This window comes from Choristoneura fumiferana, chromosome 19 (assembly GCF_025370935.1).
Source record: "Choristoneura fumiferana chromosome 19, NRCan_CFum_1, whole genome shotgun sequence".
In the NCBI taxonomy this organism is placed as follows: domain Eukaryota; kingdom Metazoa; phylum Arthropoda; class Insecta; order Lepidoptera; family Tortricidae; genus Choristoneura; species Choristoneura fumiferana.
Genome location: NC_133490.1, coordinates 1,391,824 through 1,414,971, shown reverse-complemented (window position 1 = coordinate 1,414,971; position 23,148 = coordinate 1,391,824). Strand labels below are relative to the sequence as shown.

The 23,148-nt window shown below is 38.1% G+C and overlaps 1 protein-coding gene across 8 annotated transcripts in view; it reads left to right on the top strand.

Moving 5' to 3' along the window:
• Abcd1 (ATP binding cassette subfamily D) overlaps nucleotides 1–23,148 on the top strand; it is an 87,387-nt gene that overhangs the window by 12,761 nt on the left and 51,478 nt on the right. For 2 of the 8 annotated variants that reach the window (XM_074102586.1, XM_074102593.1), the window contains exon 2: nucleotides 13,966–14,014. The exons of 1 other annotated variant lie outside the window; for it this stretch is intronic. The gene's annotated coding sequence lies outside the window, so the exon portion shown is untranslated. Of the gene's footprint in view, nucleotides 1–13,965; nucleotides 14,015–20,020; nucleotides 20,179–21,408; nucleotides 21,453–22,985; nucleotides 23,027–23,148 lie in introns of those variants that run through there. 5 more of the 8 variants (XM_074102588.1, XM_074102587.1, XM_074102590.1 and 2 more) reach the window with 5 other exon arrangements.

The window sequence follows — 23,148 nt, the reverse complement described above, 5'->3', positions numbered from 1 at the left end:
AAGAACTAAGGGCTCCTTCATATAAACACGATTCAATATCGTGTCGTCTTTATGTGTGTGTGTGCGTCAAATCACCGCTTAAGTAAATTTGTGCAACCTATAATTTACTTGTGCTATCTGTTACGGTTCTCAAGATACAGCCCTGTGACGAACAGACAAAAGCACAGACGGAAAAAATACGTATCACGTTCACGAACTGGTCTCAAATCCCGTAATTATTTTTCTCTGAATGCTCTTACGGCCGGCGCTTCCTTTGCAGAATAAAACAAAAAACAAAGGCTTTGAAAAAAAAGACATACAGCCACCTGCATTAATATCTGCTACAGCGGAGCGTGTAAAAAAGAAACCATTTTTTTTTTTTAAATATCCACGTCCTACTCGTATACTGGCCCTAGAAATAATCGTATCAGATATTTAATGCACGCTTTGTTCTGTCAGATATCTGCCGGCGTCTGTACGTGGTTACTCAAAGGGGTTTACGCGTATTAGTATAAAACTGTGCTTTATTAAGCGAACCGCTGACCTTCAATTTTACAAGCTTTTATTTTGTAAAAGTTGCAACATCGAAACTGGATCGTAACGAGATCACGGCCAGTTGCATCGAAAAAAAAAACCGGCCAAGAGCATGTTGGACCATGCTCAGTGTAGGGTTCCGTAGCCATTACTATAAAGAAATGCACCACATTTATGAAAAAATACACTTGCTTAGTCTTAAAATCTATTACCAGAAAAAGAGCGTATCTTCACGGCACTTACGTCCTTTTGTTGAGAAGCGCAGTTTTTCGGCAATAACTCAAAAACGGTATCCGATCATGTTGAAACCAATTTTCGTTGAAAGTATTTATTAAACGTTACCTTTCCATATTTTTTGGACAAACGGTTTACAAGATAGGGTAGGGATAGGGAGGGACACAATTTTTGCTACTTTGGGAGCGATTATTTCCGGAAATCTTCACTTAATCAAAAAAGTTTTTGAGAAACCTTACTATCTTTTCAAAAGAGCTGTCGAACTATGTGCCACACGTTGATGCGAGTTAATTTTTTTTTTTTCAATTTCTGTTACGTATATGGAGTGATACAGAACATAATACAGAAGATACAAAACTAAATAGCGGCTTTGACAAGACATCTGTACTCCAAATTTCATTGATATAAATCTTGTATTAGTTTTCGAGTAAAATGCCTGTGACATACGGACAGACAGACAGACAGACGGACTTGACGAAACTATAAGGGTTCCGTTTGTGCCATTTTGGCTCCGGAACCCTAAAAAAGCGCGTGCGTGTTGTCACGTGCTTGTGTCCATTACAGTATTTAGCCCTGGCAATTATCCATCATGGTATATAGTTAGTGGTTAGTGGCGTGAATGGGAACGTTGGGAGAGGAAGGCCTAGACGAACGTACCACGATCAACGGGACGTTCTGAAGAAAGGTCGGGTCAGGAGTACTATAAACCGACGTGCATGCATGAAAAGATTGATGAATGTAGAGGAAGCGAGAGTTGTATGCCAGAATCGTAGCAAGTTGAAGGATGTAGTCTCTGCCTACCCCGTTGGGAAAGAGTCGTGATTTTATGTATGTATGTATATAGTTTGAGCCGTGCCCGGTTTTAGAACATTAGGACCGACCCATCTCTTCCCGTGGGTGTCGTAAAAGGGTATCCCCAAACCTCTATGCGCATCAGCCGATCAATAATAAGTTTCTGTAAAAAAAACATGTTTAATACAAACTTTTTTTGCTGACTGTGCATTGTCATCTAAACTCTAAATTTCAAGTCGGTACTATTAACCATTGAGGAGTTCCCTCCTGCGGAGACGATCCTGGCACGACCAACAAGATGACTACTAGATTATTGTATTGAAATTAAATTTACATTATTTAGTATGCCAAATGTCAAGTCAATCGGACCGCTGGAAGTAGGTTAAATTTAGATTCCAAGATTTGACCCAAACAATAGTAGATTGATAACCAAAAGTGAAAAGTGACCCATTTCACCCGAGATATAGTGAGAGCGCCAATAGTTCGAGGGGAAATGGGTAATTTCACCCGAGTTAGAAACTCTACTTTTAATTTCGAGATGGAATATGTTCGTGATGTAATAAAGATCAAAAATTTATTTTTATTCGATTCTATGTTTTCGCGACATGTCGACATAAGTACTTCTAACGTGGTGATTGTAACTAATCAATCACAAATTGTTTCCAATTAAACATGCTATTTTTATGATTTTGCACTTACTAAATTGCTTTATGATTCCTTGTGTTTACCTTAAACATACGAGATGTTTGAATATTTATCGACATAGTTGTGATAAAATTAACAGGAAATTTGAATTTCATTATCCTTAAAGTTATCTGTCGGGGGTTTTTATAAATTACTATAGACAAAATTTCTTGAAACCTGAGATAAACATTAACAAACTGCATTATAAACCGGTTGTTTACCGAGTGCTGTGGTTCAAACGCGGCATAAGTCTATATACGCCATACGACTATCTGTAGAAAATTGGTCTTGCAATTCTAAGGAGGTCCTCCTTGGAGCAAAATGTCCTTTGGGCATTTAGTTTTCCAGGCAAAATGTCTGGTGAATGAAAAAGTCCGTGGAGTATGGAGATTGGGTAGTTAGTCACTACCCATTGGGTGCCGTGGGATGGCTACTGAAGCAGAGACAGACAGAAAAGGAGCAGGATGACCTGGACGTGTACGATATCGAGTGGAAGAAGCTCTTGACAGAGAAGTGGTGGAAAGAAGAGGAGACCTTTGTCCAGCAGTGAGACAGTCAAATACCTAAATTAATACAAACAAGTGCCTACCAAGTAAATGACAGTCAATTACTTAGAACTTTTGTTTGCTGTATTTGTTGACGATTGCGTCCACAAACATCATCTATAAACATTTATTATCTTCACGCATTCATTTGCACACATATTTCCAACAATTTTCAATGGGCATAACGTAACTTACTAAACATGCTACTTGTGTGTTAAAGCAATTAAGAGGCAAAATGGCGACGGTCAGCTGTTTGAGCAGAGCTGTCATCAAATGACACAATCGTCAGATGTGGCGTGATTTTGGCGCAAATAGCGAACATACGGCTTCGGGATGTTGACCGTGTTTATTGTGGGAGAAGGCCGCAATACTAGTAGAGAGATCTCTTTCTCACTCCAGTCAGATGTTATGTTATGCCTGGGAACCGGAGTCCGAAGGAAGAGCATCGGGAATTGTTTATGCGTCTGAGTTGTAGAAACTTCGATAATGAAGAATGTTGTAGTTTTCTGTATGACGACAAGATAGGGCTATAAGTCGCTACAACTACCTACCTTTAATGGGTTAAGTACTATGAGATATGTACTCGTATAACAATAAATAATATAAAATATCACGTTGTATAATGACAGGATAGCATAGCAGTTCTAACCTAATCTAACCTCTCTGGTAGTCCATGCAAGTGTTATTTAAAGTAAATGTTATACTAATTGAACGTAATACATTATGACACTATTGGATTTCGTTATTATATCTAATAATTTTGAGGGTTCTGTACCTCAAAAGGAAAAAACCTTATAGCATCACTTAGTTGTCTGTCCATCCGTCCGTCAGTCAAGGGCCTTTATCTCGGAAACGCATGGTGTGCAGGCATGGACTTGAAATTAGAGGTAAAGTACAATGTTTTAGACTATCGGGGTCATTATTTTATGATTTAAATTCGGGTTTTGTTCCGCGTACCTTGATTATAGAGATGCTCGATGTTTCGGCACAGTTGCATGCGCCATGATCACGGGACGACAACTGCCGTGCTGCAATTGTGCCGAAATATCGAGCTTCTCTAAAATCAGGGGTAAAGTTAAGGCCGTTCCAGGGAACAAATACTCAGGAGCCAAATACGCAAAACTGCCCCAAGAATTATAGTATTTATCTACGAAACGTTGATATTTGTAGACGTGGCAAAATATATATCATTCTTGATTATATTATCTTTAATAACACAGCTTTCGATACACGATTCATCACACTTCGCTCTATACAATTTATTCCCAATAACGGGTGGCGCGGGGGAGGTGCTCGATTTTAGAGTTACTTATTACCGGTTAATAACACAAACCGGCTTTATTTTTGCAAACTATTTGAAATTTAATCATTTTGTATTCTTGGTTGCTAAAACGGCCTATTTGATTTAAATTATAAGCATACTCTGTACAATAAACGGTGGATCATTCGGTATCATTTTATGCGCTTGACAACAAAGTTCATCGTCTCAGTATCGATTTTAAGTTCTACAGTACCTTTCAAAAGTTTAGTTCACTGATTCGGTTGAATGAAGTTTTAACTATACTAACTAGGCTTTAATAAATTGAACATCAATTACCCAATCGGTTTATTTGCAAAATTTTATTGCGAACTCATCGGGCAGCCGTAGGTTTGTTTATTTCTGACACACTGACATCGGTTGACCTAGTGGGCTGGCGAAGTGTTTACTGTGTTTCAGATGTTTGTTTAACATGTTTATAGATGCAGCTTTTAAAAGTGATGCGTAATTTTAATGTATGCAAGTGAAATCTGTATTTTCGAGTGTGTTCTTATTGACGACCAGATGGCCAAGTGGTTAGAGAACCTGACTACGAAGCTTGAGGTCCCGGGTTCGATTCCCGGCCGGGGCAGATATTTGTATGAATAATACGAATGTTTGTTCTTGGGTCTTGGATATGTATTTATCTATATAAGTATGTTTATCCGTTGCCTAGTACCCATAGTACAAGCTTTGCTTAGTTTGGGACTAGGTAAATTGGTGTCAAGTGTCCCATGATATTATTTATTATTATTTTTTTAACCCCCGACGCAAAAAGAGGCGTGTTATAAGTTTGACCGCTATGTGTGTGTGTGTCTGTCCGTGGTACCGTAGCTCTTAAACGGGTCTACTGATTTGAATGCGGTTTTTTTATTTGAAAGCAGGTTTTTTGGCGATGGTTCTTAGACATGTTTTATCAAAATCGGTTCAGCCGTTTTTGAGATATTGAACTTTGAAGTGACATAGTCGGGGTTTTTTGGTCTAAAGAGATTCTCATATGAATCCTACTTATTTTATACTATTATAAATGCGAAAGTTTGTGAGTATGCGTGTGTGTGTGTATGTTATTCCTTCATACTAAAACGGCTATTCGGATTCGGATGAAATTTGGCATGTACCTACCTTTCTGGAAGAACACATATACTATTTTTTAGGGTTTCTTACCCCAAAGGGTGCCAACGGGCCCTTTTTATTACTGAGACTCCGCTATCGGTCTGTCTGGCCGTTCCTCTGTCACAGCACAGGGCTCTATCTCTTGAGTCGTCATGACACTTGAAACTTTCACAGATTATGTATTAGTGTAGCCGTTATAACAACAAATACTAAAAATATAATAAAGTTAAAATTTAAGGGGGTAGTCGTACAAGAAACGTGTTTTTTTCAGCGGTTTTTGGTTGCTAGGCTTAGGTTTTGATCACCAATTACATAAAGACAGACTGTCTCTATAATGTGTACTAACAGTAAATACTTAAACGTCAAATTGAAAATACATATATCAAAGTAGCAGACATTGGTTCAGTTATGCACCTATAGATAGAGTCATTCAGGAAGACGCGTGCCGTGGTTCTTATTACAATGTCATTAATGTCTAATTTTGACATAATCACGCGTCTTCGTGGATGGCACTAGGTATAACTTGTATAAGTACCTAATAAAATGATGTAAGTCATTAAATAACTTCGGAGATTTGTTTTTAAAGATGTACCTCGTTGAGTTTCTTGCCAGATTCTTCTCAACAGAGGTTTTTCCGAACCGGTGGTAGTTTTTTTTTGTCATTGTGTTTTTTGTCAGTGCTTGTTATTGCCTTGTATAGTCTAAATTGAATAAAGATATTTGAATTTTGACTTTGATACATAACATAAAGCCTGCCAAGAAAACATGTAGACCACAGTTAATCAAAATGCAAACAGTTTCGCTGTTTCTAAATTTTAGCATGTATCTTTGACATTAATATGCAGACAAGACAATAGGAAATTAAATTTATTGTCAATGTTCTGATTGACTACCAATCTCCTGTTAAAGAATAAATCTTCCTAACTCGATTTTATCGGTTTATTTGGAGAACAAACGCATAAAATTCTACTAATACTTACTAGTTACTATATATGCGAAAGTATGTCTGTCTGTATCTTACATCTTCGCGCTTAATCCGCTGAACCAATGTTTTAGATAACATTTGGTATGAAGATAGTTTGAGACCCTGGGAAGAAGATAGAGTAGTTTTTATCCCGGAAGACAGCATAGTTCCCCCGGGATTGTGATAAACGATAAACAGTTCTATGAATAATTAACATAAATTCTTAGAGAGAACCGTCAAGTAGCACATGGAGAGTTTATCAAACTCACAACATTTATTGACAAGAAAAACACACTATATGAACTACATCACAACAAAAACACAGTAAAAACATAAATAGGAGAAGAGAGAAAAATAAGAGACATTGTGTTGTTGTGTATTGTTTATAAGGATATAGATATTAAAACATAAAGATAGATCCATAAAACTATCCTTTACCCGAGGCTTTGCACGCATAATCCATAGATCTAGCAACTAAATTAAATATCCGAGGTTTTGAAATTTTTACTTTTTATTTATTTAACTTAAAACAATTTTACGCATTACATTTAGTGTTACTAGCCAAACTGTAACGTTTATTGGCGGGAAGCGCTCATTTTAATATCCCGTGGGATTTCCCAAAAATGACATCGCGGAGTTGCATAAATTTTAGGATTTTATCCCATGGACTACATTTTATCCCATATTTTCACGTATGGGATAAATGTAGTCCATGTGTCGGTTTACTAATGTTTAGGCGAATAACGTTTGGCAACCTGTTTCATTTCGCAACTTTACATTTCCCAACTGTTTAATATTTCTGAAACTGTAAATATTTCAGGATTTTCATAAAACTAACCTAACCTGAAGCGTTCTACACGATGGTCCAGAAATAAATACTGAAATATTTACAATTTTACAGTTTGCGAAATGAAACAGGTTGCCAAACGTTACGTTGCGAAAAGGCAGTACCCGCTATGTGACATTTCAGAAGTCCAATTAAATATCTCCATACCAAATACCTACAGCCCTTTCAGCGAGTAGTAACACACGCCCGCATATATATCCATTCACATTTATAATATTAGTAGGATATACAGCTAAGCTGCAGGCAGCGACCTTCGCAGGTCTAGATAGATTGCCCTAAAAGTGAATGTAGGATTATAAAACGCTCCCTAACGTATAAATTATCTTGATTTTCGCAATCTGTATCCGAAAGGGACTGCAGTTTCCGACGTTGGGCAACTGCATTCTGATGCAGCCGACGCCGTTGCCGATATGGGCTGCATTTTATGCGACTACAGGTTAGAAGGTTTTTTATTGCAACTGAAGTCAGTGCATCAGCTGTAGGACGTCCACTGTTGGACATGGGGTCCCTCATGGACCTCCTTGGTTCGGTTGGAAGCGACCTGCTTCCACCGTGAACCCGCGGCTTTAACCAGGTCATCCATCTCGTACACGACATCCTTTTGACGTAGGTATTAGGTACGTACTAGGTATTTTAGCAAGTTCGCGGTTAAGGCTACATTTAAATCTTAAGCCGAGCGGGCACGATTTTCGCCGCATTGCAACGGCAAAAAATAGTAGATTGTCATTTAAGGCTCTACGAGGTGAGGTTTACCACAGCTGGCTTTATTGGGTTGAGAGTATTTCGCAAGGGTCGTTCACCTTTCGCGGTCCGTTGACAACGACGAGGTACTTGGTCTTAATTACCTTTTCTAAGTGCAATTTGCTATTTTCATGACTTTAATAATATAGTTATTTGTGCAACAAGAGAGCAAAGTTGTTTTTTTTTGCGAGTGTTGATTTTGAATCCCGAGTAAGCGAAGGATACTATAATTGAATCACGAGCGTAAGCGAGTGATTCTAGATTAGAATTCTGAGAGTAGCAAGGGATTCAAACACACGAGATGCAAAAAACTTTGGTCTCGTGTGACACATACAATTTTATGCGCGTTGAGTTCGCGTTTTTTTTTCTATAGACTACACATAAATTATTTGTATGGAGAATTGTACAGCGCCTCTACAAATAATTTATGCCGTGGCTATCGAGTACGTTCACTGTAAACTCATGGTCTCCGCTAGCGAGTTGCCCCGCGGCTGCCATTTTCGGTGCGGTTTACAGCCCTGTGTCGAACGAAATCATGCCTCATACGTTTGCCTCGTGAGGTGGCTCGCTCAGTCGAAACTGGGTTTACATTACAACTCGCGTGCGTATCGCGTTTGTATCGATCCAAACGCGCGTCGACGGTGCGTTTAAAAACTCAGTGTGCAAAGGCCAGTAGGTAGATAATAAATAATCAATAGGCTATGTGATTTATGAAGTAAAACCCCTTTAGTTCGACATTGACCTCCAACGCCGTCTAACAATGGGTCACACTTGGCAGCTTGTCGTTTCCTGATTTATACGCCTACGTGAAACAACTTCGATAATAAAATTACGACGCTAATTTTAACCCAAGCGCCGCGCCGGGCGGTTAGCATTTTTGACGCTAGCATGCTTGCGGTAGTTGCGGTACAGTGACTGATTTTAGAAAAGGACTAGTAGCGTACTCGTAGCTATACCTAGTGCCATCCACGAAGACGCGTGATTTTGTCAAAATTAGACATTAATGACATTGTAATAAGAACCACGGCACGCGTCATCGTGAACGACTCTACCTATATTTATTTATGAATAATAATTTTCAACATAAGGTTGCGTTTTTACCATAGATGTGCGTCGATGCGTTGCGAGGAATGGATGGCATGAACCAATAGAAATGCTTGATTTACCTGTCCTCGCACAGCACCGCTCTGGTGGAAACTGCTGAGCGGAGTGAGGCGAGGTAAATGAAAAGTTCCTTTTTGGTTCATGAACAGAACATAGTTTTAGTGCTAGTTCTAGTCTTAGTTTTAGGTGGTACTTATGGAGCCAAAATAAACCTTTCTTTCTTTCAGAATCTCCTCTGGTTCAAGTTTTGTACCAGATAAAACCCTCCTAGAGTTGACCCCTAGCTGTGATTTGTTTGCAAGTAGATGGTTAGAAGTGTGTGATGATTGTTTGAGGTTCTGCGAGAAGGGATGTACGGCCTTCTTCTGTGAAATACTAAATAGGTAATGTACCTTTAAATATTTTGTTTCTATGTGTATTCTTAGCGTAACTTGTATCTGGATTTCACAGTGCTTTGGTTTTACTGTTATGCTGTGAAATGTAATAAATAAAATGAATGAAAAACATTCCTAGCAACACATTATTCTCGCAAATCTCTGGTTGAAACGCAGCGTTACAGTCGATATTATAAAACCGAGATGAGAATATAATTCGAAAGTACCGTTAGCACAGCAATACTTACTCTGAATTAAATAAATATAATCAAAATTATAAGTCAATCTATAATATAATCCTTGAACCAAGAGCCAATAAAGTTATAACCTATATTTACTTTATTTTTAACCGGTTAGTCTGGGCATCTTAAATAACCTTGTAATTAATTGTAATTTGAGTATTTCGATACCTATTTTTAAGGACTAGATCTGTTACTTTCAGCCTTTCACTTAAAATTTACAAAAGTCTGTAAGTTTTAAAATGTCGAAATCGCGTATAGCCCTGTAGTTCAAGTGTCATTGCAAGTGTCGTGGCGATTACGTTGTCAATTTAATGTACCTAATGTAAAAATAGTTTTCTTGTTAAGTGTTGTAAAGAAGTCGGTTGTTTAATGCGATAAACGCAGCGTTAAACGCACTGCGTTTGACGCACATCAATTTTGTATCAAATAATTCATGCGCTTGCCGCTGCGTTCACCGCGTAAGAATGTTTAGAAATTAGAATTAGATTATCTGATGCAAATTGATGTGCGGCAAACGCATTGCGTTTAAGTCCAATTAACTGCACCTAGATACTTAGACCCTTGACCCTTGACCCCCAATTTTTATCTCACAGCCGCCATGTTTAATTGTTTTTAACGTCACCTATCTTAGGACACTTGGGTTATCGGAATGATTCTAATGATACCTTAATTGTCTAAATCCGTCCAGCGGTTTCAGAGATATGCGGTAATAAAGAATATTACATACAAGATACGCGCGAAAAACAATACCACTCCTTGCAGTCGGGTAATAAGCCGTGGTTTGACCTATAGCCTATCAAACAGAGGATCGTGGGTTCAAACGATCTGCTGCTTGAGAGGTCATAAGTCAAACCACTAGGTCACCACGGCTTTTTATTTTACCACTACTGTAACAAAGTTTTTGGAACGTAATGCTGTTCTGAAATATTTGAGTACTTCGCTCGCTACGATATATCTGATGGCGATTATGATTGTACTGTTGGCTATCACCGCAATAGCTACGATGGTACTAATAATCAGTTATCGGAGCGGAAGTTGCAACATTACGCAGCGCAGGCGTCGGTCATTCTGGCGTGTCGATTGTTGCGTCTCTTTTGTTCTGTAAATGCAAGAACGGGATGCGTAGAACGATCGAGCTAGGTGCAATCAGCATTGTGCCAAAGTGTTGTAACTAAGGAAGTTTTTGCAAGCAGATGGTCGTTGGTGCGGCAATGGGTTATTTTCAGGATATATTGATACAACTGATGCTCTAGTCGTATTTTTAACCGACTGCCCGAAGGGAGGTTATGTTTTTTCGAAAACACTACACTACAGCTTCCTTTTTTTCCACTCGTCTACTTTTGGCCGACTCTTGCCAGTGTTGGTGGAAATGGCCCAAATCGAGCGTACTAAATATTTCTCATGAAATAGACATTTCTTGGGTCCTTTCTGTAGCCTAAACGGTTGGAATGTTTTCAACATATGAGGTGTCATTTCATTCTTTTTGACGACCGGATGGCTAAGTGGTTAGAGAACCTGACTACGAAGCTTGAGGTCCTGGGTTCGAATCCCGGCCGGTGCAGATATTTGTATGAATAATACGAATGTTTGTTCTTGGGTCTTGGATGTTTAATATGTATTTAAGTATGTATTTATCTATATAAGTATGTTTATCCGTTGCCTAGTGTCCATAGTACAAGCTTTGCTTAGTTGGGACTAGGTCAATTGGTGTCAAGTGTCCCATGATATTTATTTATTTATTTTATTTATAGTGTCGTTGTGATATTAGGGGATATATAATAATATTTCAAAATGGCGTCCGAAAGTTCTAGAATACCTAGTTGTCAACAACCGCTGGGCTTAGATTCATAAATTTATAGGACTGTTTTTAATGCAACGTCACTGTCAGTGAGACGGTGTAATTTTTAGGAGTTTTCATGAGAATTCAGTAAAATCCCTGAATAATTCAACAAAAAAACTAAACGTTTTATTCTGCAAGTATAGGCTGCAAAGGGCTCTTTTACATGTCACTATTTTAAACTACCAGCGCTTTCGGAAAGGCCATCATTGCCAAGAAGAATGCGCCGCAAGAAACTTGGCAGAAAGTCATTTTTTGAAAAGAAATAAAATAAATAATCACTTACCAACAAAATACATATAAATTACAATATAAAATTACAGGGATGTGTCGGGTTAAGTAGTTTTTTTTTTAGCCTGTAAAGTGTCCCACTTCCCACAGGAGCATGCAGCTCTTGCCACTCTATTTGATATGCGTCCAAGTCATCCCGACATCTCTTCGGTCAGCCTCGTTAAGATGGCCATCCCATGGTTAGTTTAATCCAGTGGAAGTGTAGAATTATTCCACTGTCAAAAAAAAGGAAAAAAAAATTAGACATGTATAATCTGCGGATCAACACAGGTTTATAATATTAGCAAGATTACATAGCTCAAATAATAGCATCAAATGCGAGAGCCTAGACTCTAGGCCCTATTCAAGCATTGCGTAACACTGACACACAGCCAAGTGTCATTGCATCCAAGATGGCGTCACGTCTGAGGGCCTGCGCGCGCATACATCACAATAGCTTTCGTTCCGCCGGCTTCGCTGTACTAGTGATGTGAGGTATCGATGTTTTTGACGTAAGGTTGACATTGAAGCAATTCAATTGAATTGGAAATATAGCTCCATCGATACTATCGATGATTCCACCAACGTAGATGTTGGAGAACACGCTAATGGATAACCGTTGTCCGGTTGACATTAAAGCGGCGAAATATCGCTAGATGGCGTTAAGGCTCATTTTGATTGATCGATAAATCGATCGATCACACGCGCACGGGGACTCCCAGCATGCGGGATAATGATTAATGAGAATCATTGATGACGACCGGATGGCTAAGTGGTTAGAGCACCTGACTACGAAGCTTGAGGTCCTGGGTTCGAATCCCGGCCGGGGGCAGATATTTGTGTGAATAACACGAATGTTTGTTCTCGGGTCATGGATGTTTAATATGTATTTAAGTATGTATTTATCTATATAAGTATGTTTATCCGTTGCATAGTATCCATAGTACAAGCTTTGCTTAGTTTGGGACTAGTTCAATTGGTGTCAAGTGTCCCATGATATTTATTTTATTTATTATTTATTTATTTATTGCACAAAAGATGAATAGAACGTGTTGATTAGGTATTTCTAATCCTATGTACTACAAAGCCTCATACCAAACGCTACAGTAATTATGGAGAAACGATTGTTTTACGATTTAATTCAGTCGTTATATATTTTTTATGATATTAGATCATTTCTGAGAAGACTCTTCTCTGGATTTCGGTCATCGTCCAATTGTCCAGACCGTAAAGACACGTTCTGTGTTTTCATGAATCCAATCGCTTACGTAATTACTTATTAAATTTAATTGAAATAAAAAAAGGTTGCTTCAGGGCGACTCACATATTGCAGTGGCCCTAGTTGCGAGCAAATTGCATAAATATAGAAGTGATTTTACAAAACAGTTCACATTTTTAGGGTTCCGTAGACGTACAAGGAACCCTCGTAGTTTAGCTTGGCCGTGGATGAGCTTATTTATTTATTTATAATAAAGATTACTAGCTAAACATCCCTCCTTCAAACGTCACCTGCGTTCATTACGATCTTTGTCGCATTCGCACTGTAATTATGTCACACACCACAGACGCAATTATTACAAACGCACACAAAATGCCAGAGCGTTTTGTTTTTTTTTTAAGAACTCGTACATAGTTCCAATTAACACTAAACAAAAACATTACGAATACGAAGGCAGTATAGTAAAATAAAAATAAAATTATTTCTGGAGAAACTTCACGGTACGAATGTTTCTATTTCGTGCATTTAGTATACATTATGTTATGATCATTCCACAATATTTCAGAGACATTTGTCAAACACAATTGTATAAATAAACACTATGTTTTATGACAACCACTTGTAAGTTACACGTTTTTTATATCAACAACCTGATTTGGATTTTGGTGATAGGTAAAATCTGCTGATAATAATTGACGTGTTATTGCTATATAATTGGTGCGATGAAGGTTATCATATATGTCACTATCCGGGTCCTTAATTCTTATCACGAAGTACAAATTCGATAATTAGCATTTACGTTAAGTTTATGCTAGACGAATGAGAATGATTTTAAAGGAAATTTTATATTGAAATTTTCTTTTACGTCGGATTTGAAAGAAAGAAAGAAAGAAAGAAAGAAAATACATTTATTCACAACACAAGACACAACAATAGTATTAAGTACAAATAGACAACACGTAGGAAAGTATGTGTCATTGCGGTTGTGAATAGGACACTGGCTCAGCATAATGCTGAAGCGTTAATAATAAACACCCCCAGCGCTGATTTTCAGCCAGCACCGTTGGTGACCCTCGACCCCTCGTTGGCTCGTTGGTTGGTGATTTGCGGAAGACCGCGAATTAGACGCTTTGCATAAGGTATATATTTGATCATATCTTCGATTATTAAAATTTTCTATTTATTGCAGGTGGATTAAAGGAAAAAGACAAAAAGAACACAGATCCCGTTCTTTGCATGTAAGTAAATAAAATTTTACTTTTTATATTATTTGCGTACCTAATAGGATAAGCATAAGCACCCATATAAGTAAAATTTTCGTAAGAAACAAAATTACTAAACTATGTTTACACATAGACTTGTCATCTAAGGTGGTTTTGCTGGAAATCAACTCAAACTCAAAGTCTTTATTGCGCTAAATGTTGTGATAAGATCTTAAAAAGTATGATATAAATCTCGTTGTAAAATTTCATTTATTAGTTTCAAAAAGTATGAAGCTTAAATTGGTTTAAATTAATTTAAATTTTATCGATATGACGCACATCACTAGCGATCCCGACGGTTATGAAAGATCTCAAACGCTTTTACTTTCTGCGCAAGCGTTCGTTATTCAACCGTTTGTGCTCTATTCGCGATTTGCGAAGTTCAAAGCGATATTATAAAGATGTTGTTTTCAATAAATTCTACGTCTCGCTCATGTGTAACCTACATCATGTGTCATGTAAAACGTCTGCCATGTAAGGTTTTCAAAAATACAAAGGGCATTTCTCCGAGGACCGGGCAGTATGGACCAAGTTTCCTTGGACCTTATCCATCTCCCAAATCTTCCAAAAATTCAGAGGACGTCCCCCACAGAAATTATTCCCAGTTCACAAAGCTTTACCGTCCTGTTTGCAAAATGTACAAAACACCCTGCCTGTAATATTACCCATTAGCCAAACGATTTGAAAACTAGACAATTTACAAATTGAATGTTTTGAGGACCGGATCTTTTGCGATTATTTATGAGTAGAGACATTTTGCGAAAGAGACATAAATATACACTTTGCAAAAGGGACGTTTTTCGAACAGATTCTTTACGAATTAAACCCATTGCGAAACGACTGCGAACATGGAGGTGTTATGTGTTTGACCCGTATGTATGTATGTCTATTCTTATGTCCTCTCGTAACTACTCAACGGCTGAACTGTTTTTGATAAATGATATAATACGTCAATGGGTTCGTCTTGATAACGCGAGTGACACTGGTTACATAAAATTCTTGAATAATCAAAATGGTGGATTTTTGGCGCCAAATTGTGAGTATTCAATTATTATTTTTATTCAAACCTATCGTATAGGGTATCAAATGAAAGCTAATAATTAGCCCATTCTAAATATACATGGTTTATAATAGTTTTAATCTTCCATTTTCACAGAAATATCAAAAAAGTGTGAAATAAAACAATAAATTTAAAAAATCATAAAACCCGACTGCCTTAAAAATACTAAAAAGAAGAAAACAAGTCTAGTGGGCTAGAACTCTGAAGTAGCTAACTTAAAGTTCAACGGTCGGGACCATTTCAAATCGTGACCAGCTCAAAAATTCTTATAGTAGGTACATACCTAATGGGTCCCGACTGTTGAACTTGTAGTTAGCTAGGTACTTAGAGTTCTAGTCCACTAGAGTTTTCTTCTTTTTAGTATTTTTAAGGCAGTCAGGTTTTATGATTTTTTAATTGTTTTTTGTTGATAGAATAGAAACTTATTTAATGTCTATTCCGCTATTATTTTTAGCACACTAGTCAAGTTTCCAAGCCCTAAATTTCGCGTGCATCCATTATATTACTTTTGTTTGGCGAGATAACCGTATAGATATGTGTGAACATGAATCTGCTTTCAGTAGGTACTTTTAATACAGTGAGGCAGGCTGTTTACGTATGTGAAAGTTGTTTGCGGTACGGTAGTGTGTGAACTGTTTATGGCTTAAGTGGTTCTAAAACCACTTCTATTTTTATTGCTATGGATAAATAAACTATTTTTTTCATTTAGTTTGTAGTGTGTCCCACTGCTGTGCAAAAGCACCCCCTTTTTTCACCCACTCGTCTCTCCTTTGGCCACATCTTACCAGTCTGACTGGAAATGGTCCAAATCGTCTCGCCTAGAGGCCAGCAGGGCTACTACGAAACTCGAAACTCGAAGTTCGTGTCGTGCGGTCGCTCTGACACTTATACTGTTTAATACGAGAGCGAGAGGGACGGTACGATACGAACTTCGAGTTTCATAGTAGCCCTGCTCAATCGGTGATAACTTTGACCCAACGATCCGGATACATGCGGCAGACGTGTCACGTCTAGCCCCATTTTAATTTGATAATTTGTGATATAAAATTTACAGTTGATGTTGTTGTTGTTGTAACTCTTTATTGTACATAAAACCTATGAAAATTACAATTAACAAGAGAAAGAGATGTACAAAGGCGAACTTATCCCTTAAAGGGATCTCTTCCAGTTAACCTTTGAACGATTGAAAGGACAACAGAAACAAGAGTAGACACTACAATGGAAAGATAAAAGGATCAAAAAATTTAAATTAACCTAAACAATACATCAAAAATAAGAAATAAATACCTACATATATATATGGGTACACACTAATACAAAACAATAAATAAACACTAAACTAATACATATCAATATCAATAGACTACATATAAACTACATGTAAAAAAACATACATACGCATACACAAAAAGAAAAAAAAAACAGAACATAACATCTACTCGTATTTCCAAAGGAACTAACTATCAAGCCAGTAGGTACGCCCTTAAGCGACTCATGGGTGGCAACCGTCTGCGCCAGCCTAATGTCACTCGGCAACCGGTTCCACAGACTGACGGCGTGCACGGAGAAGGATTTGGATTTAGTGACAGGGAAAGCGAGAGAAAGATTAGCGCTCGACCGCATCCGGTTCCCGGACCCAGCGGCCAAGTAGCTAAATCTTTCTGAAAGATAAGGTGGGGACTGAGGTTTGAAAAGGACATTAAAAAGCAACGACAGGATGTGAACATGACGCCGTCGATGAATTGGCGGCCAGTTCAGCTGAGCGCGAAAACAGGACACATGGTCGTATTTACGGAGACCAAATATGAAACGTATGCACACATTCTGAAGCCGCTCAAGCTTGTCTAGCAGCTGCTCCGAGAGGTCTAGATAGGCTATGTCACCGTAGTCGAGGAGAGGGAGAAGGAGAGATTGTGCCAAAGTAATCTTGGTACGAAGAGGAAGGAAACTTTGCAGGCGTCTGAGCGAATGGACCGAAGCAAAAAGCTTGCGGCTGACCTCAGAGACATGAGCCCACCAGGAAAGCGTCTGATCCAGTTGAATAACCTAACCATAAAATTTTCATTTTTAATACAAGCTTTTTTTGCTGACTGTACTTTTTGTTGACTGTACTTGCATTGTCACCCAGACTACATTTGCATAACAAATTTCAAGTCAATGCTATTAACCGTTGAAGAGTTCCGTCAGTTGCATCGGTTGGATCCCAGAATCCCGCGGTTTTAACCCAAAAATGTCTGATGTTCATAAAAAAATGGATTTTTCACGTAAACAAGTAGTAAGCGACTTGTATAATATCGACGGTGGATAGGAAAAATTGCTAAAGCGCCAAAATGTTACTTTTGGTAAATGGACTTTAAAGTTTTTTTACTTTTATTTTGGCGCTTTAGTCATTTTTTCTTTTCACTGTCCATTTGTATGTACAGGCCAGATAAAGGTGCGAACGGAAACGTTCGGTGTTGTAATGGCCAGAGTTCGCCGTAAGACGTGATGACGTCTTTGCACTGATGCTTCCTACGAGTATATTGCTGTGACGTCAGTTTGAACAATGTTAAAAGGCTGGCAATTTTTCGTCAATTTTCTTTTCTATATTATAAGCGAGATAGAGGGTCGTTCAGAGAAGGCTTGAGGAAAATGTGGCTCACAGCTTCCCCTTACATTTTGGGAACACTCATTTGTTATCGTCTACTTAACAATTTCACGGACGAAATGAGCCATAAGTATTTCGTTCATTATCGTCCCGTTTGTTACGACGTGGAAACACATCATGTGGCTTGGGAACCAGGCAGCTGTCGCACCGCCCCCCTTTCCATATCATACTACCTACTAGTCCCTACTACTAATAACATAATGTGTGCTTGTTATTTCTTCTCACAATAACCTAACTTAACCTAACCAACAAAATGTGGGAAAACCCCCGACTTTGTCATTTCAAAGTACAATATCTCAAAAACGGCTGAACCGATTTTGATAAAGCATGTCTAAGAACCATCGCTAGAAACCTGCTTTTAATTAAAAAAAACCGCATTCGAATCGGCCCACCCGTTTAAGAGCTACGGTGCCACAGACAGACAGACAGAAACACACACAGACATACAGACACACAGACATACATAGCGGTCAAACCTATAACACCCCTCTTTTTGCGTCGGGGGTTAAAAACGGCTGGATCTCTCTCTGTGGTCTCGGGCATAAGCTAGTTATTTATATTTTAAAGAGTTGGGTGAGTTGTTAAGTTTGCAACAGTATAAAAATTACAGACTAACCAGTTTAAAACTTTTATTGAGGTATTTTACAAAAATACAAAAAATACAAAATAATTGATTTGACCAAAAGTAAAAAAAAATATTTTGTATTTTTTCTATAATATTTATTAGATAACTGACTTTGCCCACCTATTTCCCTCTTATATAGTCAGTCCCTTTAACGTTTGTCGTACTACTTACGGGACGACATCCTGTAGGTATATTAGTTATTACTCTTTGTCAGTCCCTTTAAATTTTAACTACCGGGGTTATTTGACGACCAGATGGCCTAGTGGTTAGAGAACCTGACTACGAAGCTTGAGGTCCCGGGTTCGATTTCCGTGTCGGGGCAGATATTTGTATGAAAAATACGAATGTTTGTTCTCGGGTCTTGGGTGTTTACTGTGTATTTAAGTATGTATCTATCTATATAATTACATTTATCCGTTGCTTAGTACCCATAACAAGCTTTGCTAAGCTTACTTTGGGACTAGGTCAATTGGTGTGAATTGTCCCGTGATATTTATTTATTTATCAACTCTACTCAGGAATTGAGTATACAGAATCATGTCGGCTGCTGCAGTTTCATCCATTGTCATTTACAACAAAGTTTTAGAGAGTTTCTCTGCAGTCCATTCACCCTGCTTACCCGTTACCGAGGTTTCGGCCTCAAATTATATCTTAGCGGATGGAATTATGTCTAATGCCTTGGCGCGTCTCCGGCAATGTGGAACTGATTGTCGGTGATTACAGGTTGGCTGCCGGTCGTTGAGGAATCAACTTGTAGAGTAGAACTTCTATCTTACTAAATACTAAATTCGAAAGTTTGTATGAGTGCTTGTTACTTCTTTCACGCTAAAATGGATAGACGGATTTGTGTGAAATTTGGTACGCCCTTCGCTGGATATCTGGAATAACTCAAAGGCTAGTTTTTAGTTCGATATTCCCACGGGATCGGAATTAAATCCCGATACTTCAACCGCTAAGATTAGAGACATGAAATATGGCGCGGGTGTGTTTTGTGCAATTTTATTGTAACAATACAATAATCTGGTAGTGAAATTCAGGAGCGACTTCGCAGGGAACTCTTTAAAGGTTATAGCATCGAATTGATACTTGGTACGGGTTATAGTTTCGCTGACAATGCTAGTACAGTACAGCCAAAAATACCTGTGGTCAGCTAAAAAGATTTTTTCTTGACCACATGTCCCGGTCATGTCATTATTGAATATGAATACTTATGAATTACTAATTCAATCAATAAAAAGTTCAAGTATTTGTTTAATCTCCCTATTCGCGTCCCACCGAGTTCTTGTTATCCCACGCTAACATCTAGGTCGCTCCGTCTCACTCCCGGCGGTATGCCTTTATTTCGATATCCATCGCCAAGGAAGGACCCATTTCCTAGCATTTTTGACATACCGTTCCGGATTAATTCGGCAGACATGTCCAACCTAACCCCATTTCAATAACACCCCTCTTTTTTGCGTCGGGGGTTAAAAAGAGGCTTGACATTAAAATTTAGAACAATGAAAACCAATACGAAACAAAACGGACAGCGCAGATCCAACTTTAAAGTCATCAACACATGACCTTGTAAGATAAACACATCGAAACAAATCGTAATTAGAACGTCATTAAACTTAATCTATAGATATCTCTGAGTTTAGCGTTAGTCGCTCGCCAGTTGTCGGTGTGGTCGGACGTATGCACGCCTTAAAGCGTATGCGTAATCCTATGCGTAAGACAAAGTTTGCCTTGTGAAGACAGTGTTCAATAGATAAAGATATTTGGTGCTAGTGATTGTTATAGAAAGTGTGGATTTTGTATTGGGTACGGTGAGTGTGCTTCTTTTGTTTTAGTTTGGGTGCTTTCCGTGAGGTTCAGTTGAAGGCACTGAGTGGTTCTACAGTTTGTAGGAATGATGCGTGATAGCTCGAGATACGATAGTTTTTAACAGATTTGAAAAAGGAGAGATGATTCTCTAAATGAAAAATCAAATCATTTGTTGTAAGATTTAAATGAGATATTAAATGTTTTAGGAATAATCCAATCCAAAAGAGAAACAAATTACTTAAATTTAATTACACCGGAAATTTAATTTACACAAACAAAATGAATGTATAGTTAAGTACGCCCAAAACTACGCATAGTAATTTTATTCTTAAGCCCAAGCGAACTTACAGTTAAAGATAAAGAAATTACAGATATAGTTAATTAGAAATTACAATGCCATTCGAAAGTGGTGGCAAATTGAGACGAATTTGAAATACCTATACCATTGGAGTAGTAGAAAATTACAGATCTAAATAGTTTCGTCAATTAGTCTAAATTTTTGTTTGCGCTCTACCTTTGTGACAAGACACGGAAATGTACGGGTTTTGAATAACGTTTGTTTTCAAAAATCGCTCTTCTATAAATTTAATCCAGAACGTTGCAGCAATCGTAATATTTAGGTACATTTGAAGTAATTTCTGTTTGTAAAAATAAAAAGTTTCACGGTCAAGTTGAATTTTGTACAAATATTTTTTTTCATATTTACTAATCAGATACCTAAGTATGTAAGATTCAATTTCTCTTTATTGTCAAGTTAGTTTTCTTTTTATTGTATTTTTGTTTGTGCGGAACCCTAAAAATTCAAGTTTAAAATTATCATTTCCAAAATCGAAAATAATTACGAAACATAAAATACCTTAAACTCTGTACCTAACATTGAAATATTAGACAGGTTTTACAGACGAAGGTATTGTTTCTTGAACTCTGACGTTTAGCCTGTGTTGTCATAACTTAAAAAATCACAATACTTTGCTTTGTTAGGGACATTGTCGGAAAAATGCCGATGGGAGTTTTCAAGTCTCATGTTGATGAGAAACATGCAAATTTACCTCTTTATTTATTATACTATACATAGATACTCGTACAGTCACCAGCATTAATATCTATCAAATCAAAAATATCTGACAGTCCTTCCGGCCCTAGAAATAGAGTCGTATCAGATATTTATGCACGCTTGTTGTGTCAGATATTGGTGCAGGTGACTGTACACCTTGTTTTGTTGTTTGTTACAGACCGCTCAGTTGTTTGATAGAAACAAAAAAGAACTACCTACCTGGTAAGTAACTTCCTGGCCAAATAGTTTTTGCTTTCATACGTTAAACCTACAATATTTACTTCACAGTCATTGATAAGCCGTGGTGGCCTAGTGGTTTGACCCATCGCCTCTCAAGCAGAGGGTCGTGGGTTCAAACCCCGGCTCGCACCTCTGAGTTTTTCGAAATTCATGTGCGGAGTTACATTTGAAATTTACCACGAGCTTTGCGGTGAAGGAAAACATCGTGAAGAAACCTGCACAAACCTGCGAAGCAATTCAATGGTGTGTGTGAAGTTCCCAATCAGCACTGGGCCCGCGTGGGAACTATGGCCCAAGCCCTCTCATTCTGAGGGGAGGCCTGTGCCCTGCAGTGGGACGTATATAGGCTGGGATGATGATGATGATGAGTCATTGATAAAAGTTAAATTGTAAAATTCATTTGGCGAGTGTAGGTATAATAATCTGTCAAAAATGAAAATTCTCCGGGTCAAAACGATTCTCTAGCTCTGGTAACATGTTATTATAGTGTTAGTTTTTTAATGTTTGTGATTTCTGGAGTCTGAAAATTGTCTGTGGTTTAGGCTGTGCGTTGTCTGTCAGTCAGTCGCGGTACTATTTTATAGGTACAGTCACCTGCATCGAAGCGTGGAAAAATATCTGACAGGTCTAGGGTTGCTATACTGTTAAAAACAGTATTATACTGTTTTCACTACATTATACTTTTTACTGTTGAACTAAATAGTATACAAAATACTGTTTTCAATAAGTCAGTGCAGCATAGTCACAATAGTGGTGTTTCAGAACGAATCTGCCTGTAAATTTAAGAAATATGTTAATTTTTATTCAGACGAGGTCTATGAGGGTTTTAAAAATGGTACTAAATTGATGAGTTGTGCGAGAAGCACCCAAAAAATTGTCTTTAAAACATGAAAAGAAGAAAATACTGTTCATTTTTCTAAAATACTGTTTATTTCTTTTTCTTCTTTCTTGAAGAAATAAGTTGGCAACCCAAGACACGTCCTATCTACCCTAGAAATAGAATCGTATACCCTATGCCTATAATACGAAGCGCTAAATTCGAACTTCGTATCTTGCCGTCCCGCTGACACTGATATTATTTAATACGAGAGTGAGAGGGACGGTACGATACTTTGATTTTAGAATTTCGTAGTAGCCCCCTAGATGTTACCTACCCGACAGCCCGATAGAGGGTGTATCCATGCTTTGTTGTGTAGGTGCTGGTGACTGTACAGATACAGACGTACGTGGTAAAGTAAACACTTTACTGCTAACCGGCTACTTTCGTCGGCCCTCAACGGTGAAAGGCGGCAGTTTTTGGCCGGCCCCCAACACTATGCGCGATCAGCCCAGCGATTTCTCTAACCATTGCGCGGTCGAGACTCACCACACGATGGCTTGTTAAATAAAAACGCATTGTATTAGGAAATAGTCCGCCGTGTCGCTCGTCGTGGCCGGGTTGTTAGACTGGTTACTGTTTTGACAGTGCTTGACATTATTTTAATAAGAATTCGATTCCGGGTGCCAGTGGCGTGGAATGGATATTTTCGCTAGGCAACCCGGGGAATGATAGAAGCGTAAGTTAGGCAGGTCTTTAGCTGTTTCACCTCCTAGTTAGTGTACATTCACTAGCACCTAAAACTGACAACAAAGCGTGTATGAGAATATTAGAGATGGGCCGAACATGTGTTTCACCGAA